Raw genomic sequence first — 6,209 nt, forward strand, 5'->3', positions numbered from 1 at the left:
GTGTAGGCCGTAAGATTACTAGCTATAGCGATTAATACACTGTCATATTCGCTCACAAAAACGATTCCCATTACACTTACAAGTAATTATATATAATTTCAGAAGTATAGCTAAACATTTAATTATAAACAAGACCGTGCATAGCTTGAATTATTCTTTGACAAAATTAGAATGTTGGTTTGTGATTCATCTCCTTTCACACAATATCACAAGAGGTGAACGATGTCATTCCCTGATCAATCTAGGGACGGGAAGAAGTTTTTACTGATTACTTTGTAAAATTAAGGGTTTTTTTACCTTTTAGATTCTAATTGGTTTATGTTCGGGTTTTTAATAAATATATCAATCATTTGAATGGATCTCCATACAATTTCTCGTGTGAGTGTTTAGTTATAAAAAAATTGATGTCATTTTCAGCATTATTAATACAATTATTCATTTCATTGATGGAGTAATTCAGTGTGCTCTAATGACCAATGTGCCAAAAATGAAATGACAATTTACTTAAAATCATTTTGGGAGGAGGAGGGATTTTTTAAAAAGGGGAAAAAGGAAATGGGGGTTCTTAAATTTCGAAAATGCATAAGAAAGTGTACATCAAGAAAGTGTGGAAAAGCTGTTTGGAAGGATTGAGGGGAACTCTTCATCGTTCAGTTATTTTTTTAAAGATTTGTTTTGGAGGAGCGCTTGAACTCCCTCCTGTAAGGAAAATTTCACTCGATAATCCATTTTCCAAAGTAAACAAAGTGAAAGCACAATGCGCGTTTACCCGTCTGACAGTAAACGCGCCGCCATTGTTCGGCCGCGCATTCGTGCACAAACACGGCGCGATGTCCTATCCAGTCTGTGTATATGGAGATCAATGGGTTTAACCAATAAAAGGGAAAAGAGTCCGATTTTCATACGAGTCCGATTTTTATGTGACACCGGGAGTGACAGGCCGCTGCGTCCGTGAAAACTGACTCAATGTGGACTCGCACTAAAACTAATACAACTAAACTAACTTGGGATCTTGAAAGAAAAAGTCGCGAGAAAATTAGAATTAATAGGGACGACAGACACAAATTTAGATTTCAAACCAAAATACAAAACAAAAAGAATGTATTAACAAGAGCTGAAAATCAAAACCAACTGACCAGATGGGCTAATACTAAACCAAATCCATGAAAATCAAAACTAAAAGTAATACCTAAAACCTGAAACCAACTTTAAAGAATAAACCCTAAAATCAAAACTAAAGACAAAGACCGAAAACTTAAACCAACACAGTGTGTAATATAAAGTAGATATTAAAGAATACGCAGGCAGAAAATCAATGACTTGAGCAGATAGGCAGAAAGCTAAAATGCACGGTCCTCTCTCTACTGCTGCTGGTCTGCTACTGAGGGGTCTGTAGGCTTACAGGGTGGCAGGGCACATGGTCTTGGGTGCAATGAACTTGTTACTGGGGAAAGTTTATCAGGGGTATCAGGAAGGGAACTTAGGGGGAAGCTAATAAAAAGGGTGATTTATTCAGGTAAAAAATACAATAAACCAACAAGTGAAACTTGGCAGTGCCACGCTTGCAATATGATATATAAACATTAAGGAAGTGGATTTGGGTGAATGGAATCATTTTTGTTTCCTATTCGTCAGCAGTTCATAACTTCAATTGTGATTGTATGCTTAGCTGGGGGAGCGACTGGGGGTGTCGGAAGACTCATGGCCAAGGCCCGGCCGATTCAAAGGTGTGGAGCAATAAATATAAAGAACTTGGTAGTTCGTGGTTATCCTCTTGTGAACTCCTCATTGGTGGTTATCCTCATTGGTGGTTATCCTCTTCGAGAACTCCTCGAGGAAGTCTAACTAAGAAAGTCTGACGAAGAGGCCTAAAAGAGTGGCAAATTAAACTAAATCAGGGATTTTGGTTGCAGCCGATCTGGTGGAGTGCTTAGTATAGATGTACAACAATGTGTGTTGATTTGATTCCCTCCTCTCTTAAAGAGATGTCCAACCCGAAGTAGCCTAAACATGTGTGTCATGCTGCTTTTTGGCTTGAACAAGCTCGATCGGATCTCGGACTCTGCGGCCAACGAATTCGTGTTGATAAGCCACGTCATGGAGACACACTCTTGGAAAAAATGGTCCGGTTAACATTGTTAACTTATTTCTTATGATGTGACTGCGGTTTGGCCGAATTCAATTGAGCGTGATCGGCTGACTGATAAGGTTTACGTACAAAACCCCAAGCCAACGAGGTTTTTGTATAGAAAGCTATGGCGTGTCAAACGTTGCAATATTCAATATTTTGCAATATATATGTTGGATGTTCAATATGTGTTTGTTATCTTTTACATTTATGTGCGATGTTCAATATAAGTGTGCGATGTTTTTCATTATTTGCGCGATGTTTAATATATTTGTGCGATGTTTTACAATATATGTGCGATGTTCAATATATGTGTGCGATGTTTTACATTTATATGCGATTTTCAATTTATATGTGCGATGTTTTTGACGATATATATGTGCGATGTTTTCAATATTATGTTCGATTTTTTGCATTAAATGTGCGATGTTTTTCGATACAATCGTGTGTGTTGTTTTACAATATATTTGCGATATTCTCAAATATGTGAGCAATGTTTCACCCATATGTTTGACATTTCGAGCTATTTGTATTCGATGTTTCATCGGTATGTTTGCATTCGATCTTTTGCAATATGCATTTGATATTTCCCTTTTCATTCGATGTTTCGTTAAGAGTCAAAGTCTGGTTACTAGACCGCGAAAGTCTGACTATTTCGCCTAAATTAAGTCAGTGTATGAGACGTCAGGGGATCGCGTAAAGTGATTAGAGCCAGACCTAAACGGTAAAAACCGGAATTGTGGGTAATTCTTTAAGCATACGCAATGCGTTCATCATTGTTTGGGCAGTACCCCCAGCTGTGCCTGTACTACCTATAGTGTTATGTGCATCATCTATGCATTGAGGAGTGCATGACACATGGTCTGAGCTCCAAGGCCGATGTGCACCTGTCCCGTTTAATGATCCAGTTACCTGATAATTTGTTAGCATAAGCACGGTAAAATTGGGCAAAATTAGATGTTTATGAAAAAAAATCAAATTTTAAGGGGTTAACCTTGCATTTTTTTAAAGCAAAATCGGGAAAAATCAGATGTTTCTGGAAAATTGCAGATTGTATGGGGTTAGATGTTTATGAAACATTTCAAATTGTAAGGGGTGAACATTGCATATTTTAGCGAAATTGGGCAAAATCAGATGTTTCCGAAAAATTTCAGATGTAAGGGATTATTAAACCTTGTTTTTTTAGTGAAATTTTGCAAAGTTAGATGTTACGAAAAATTTCAAATTGAAAGGGGTTAACCTCGCATTTTTTTTTTAGCGAAAATGGGAAAAAAATCAAATGTTTCTGGAAAATTGCAGATTGTAAGGGGTTAACCTTGCTTTTTGAATAAGATTGGGGGAAATTAGATGTTCATGAAAAAATTCAAATTGTAAGGGGTTAACCTTGCATTTATTTTTTTTGCAAAATAGGACACAATCAGATGATTCTGGAAAATTGCAGATTGTTAGGGCTTAACCTTGTTTTTCTAGCAAAATTGGGCAAAAAGAAATGTTTATGAAACATTTTAAATTGTAAGAGGTGTACCTTGTATATTTAGTAAAATTTGGCAAAATCAGATTTGTATGAAAAATCTAAAATGGTAAGGGGTTAACCTTGCTTTTTTAGCAAAATTTGGAGCATATTTTAATAAAATTGGGCAAAATCAGATGCTTCTAAAAAATCCAGATGTAAAGTTTCCGCAAAAACAGCTGTTGAAAAAGAGCCCAATGTTGAACTTTACTGAGTCTGAGGTCTATCGAGGGGACGATCCTTATTTCAACTCCCGGAGATTCGCTGACAGTCTCTATTTTTCTTTTTAAGAAAGTCGAAATAGCTGAAGAGGGAGGTGAAAATCTATATGTGCCCAGATACAAAGAGTAGAAATCTACGCGTCTGCCTTTTGAAAATACACAATTGCGGTGTTCATTGTTGCGTAATGATCCGCCTAGCACACGACTGTTTTGCACATTAGGCTGTGTTATGCAGCTTCCTAACAAACCAAACACACTGGGCTCATTATATCGACTTGTTTTTACCCATTAAGGTAAAGCAAATGGACCCAGTAATCTTCCTGGCGCGTTTGCTCACCTATAAAGACAACTTTTCTCAGTTTAAGGAAAATTCTAAGGTAACGAAATGGCCGAGTGGTTACGATTCGTCGTCCACGGTTAGCGGGGTCCCGGGTTCGAATCCCGCTGGTGTCTTTTTGGTTTTTAACGAATGAGTTCAATTATTCACTATAAGAGATTTAATTTCCCGTCGTAAAGTACCAACAGTACCTTAGCTTAATCGGTAAGCACTGCTGCTGGTACTGTCCGCGAGTTCCAGGTTGGCGCCTTCGTACAGGTTCAGGGCATGTGGTCCACTCGGAGGATCAGGGCTTAGGGGCCGCCCTGTTCCTCCCTTAGCTCTTTGCTTTTACATGGTGCCTGGCCCTCCGGGGTTATATGGATGGATAGGGAAGGAAGTGTGTATTGGTCGGGGACGCCGAGACCCCGGAAGAGAACTAAGGGATCGGCTGGGGCATTGTTATGGCTCAGACCGATCCCTGAAAGCTTGACTAGCACATAACTTTTTAATTTTTTTTACCCTCTATCTTTTATACTTTGGTTTAGTTTGATATCTACAGCTGCTCGGCAGGTCTACGGGTAGTATCAAAATTGAAACAAAGGTGTATGTCATAAATCAATGAATATTTCATAATTGACTATTATCAAAACGGAGTTTCGTTTGATCAATTTGACTATCATTATATAATGACGCGATTGCCAATTGACGTAAGAAACGCCATAAATTATACCGGGAAAGAATAAAGATGTACATTGTAATATAAATATTATTTATACATCTTTCAAATAACGTGTCTTTAATTGTGAGCATTCCAAACAATACAGTAATTCGCAATGGTATTAAAATGGTATATGATAGCACGATCAATGCGTCTCTATTAAATTTAAAAATATATAATTAAGGCCCCTATGTGTGAAATATTCTTTGATTGACTATGAGCATTCCATACGAATGAGTTAATTCGCAAAATATAGCAACAACAAAAGAGAAAGGAAAAAGAGAAAATTCCTTTACCCTAAAAACTGGAAAAATAATTTGTTTAAAAAAAGTCAAATGGGACACTTCATGTATTGATTTAACAGTTTGCAAGGAGTAAGCCTTACATTTTAGCAAAATGGGGAAAATCAGATGTTTCTGGGAAATTGCAGCTTGTAAGGGGTTAATCTTGCATTTGAAGTAAAATTTAGATGTTTATGAAACATTTCAAATAGAAAGGGGTGAGCCTTGTATTTTTAGCGAAATTGGGCAAAATCAGATCTTTCTGGACAATTTCAGATTGTAAGGGGTTAACCTTGCTTTTAGTAGTAAAATTTGGCAAAATAAGATGTGTATGAAAAATTTCAAATTGTAAGGGGTTAACCTTTCCTCTTTAGTAAAATTGGGAAAATTTAAATGTTTATGAAAAATTTCAAATTGTCAGTGGTTAACCTTGCATTTTTTAGCAAAATAGGGCAAAATCAGGTGTTTATGGTAAAATTTCAGATTGTAAGGGGTAAACTTTGCATTTTCAGCAAAATTGGGCAAAATCAGATTGGTATGAAAAATCAAAAATTGTAAGAGGTTATCCTTGCCAAATTATGGCAAAATCAGGTGTTTCTGGAAAATTGCAGATTAAAAGGGGTTAATCTTGCTTTTTTAAGCGAAATTGGGAAAAATCAGATGTTTGTGAAGAGAATCACACCGGAGAAAAGCACTGTGGTCACTCGGCAATCATTTATTCGCTTGAAACAGTCCAACAAGCATGGTTTAACAATCACATGTACAATTTACCTGCTACCAGTTCTAATGATTAACAGGTCCAAGTAACTACCAGCATGGCTAAATAAATTCCCATTGTTACCACTTACATGCTAACGGTTATACAATTCCAATACTACGGATATTCTTACACCTAGAAGCGCAATTGCTTCACCCAAGTCCCAAGGGACTATACGGCTATCCCTACACTAATTTAGAAGCGCAATAACTTCTCACAAGTCCCAATGGACTACGGATATCCGTCCAGTTAGAAGCGCAATCGCTTCTCCAAAA

This window comes from Patiria miniata, unplaced genomic scaffold, assembly GCF_015706575.1.
Source record: "Patiria miniata isolate m_02_andy unplaced genomic scaffold, ASM1570657v1 HiC_scaffold_12, whole genome shotgun sequence".
Classification (NCBI taxonomy): Eukaryota; Metazoa; Echinodermata; class Asteroidea; order Valvatida; family Asterinidae; genus Patiria; species Patiria miniata.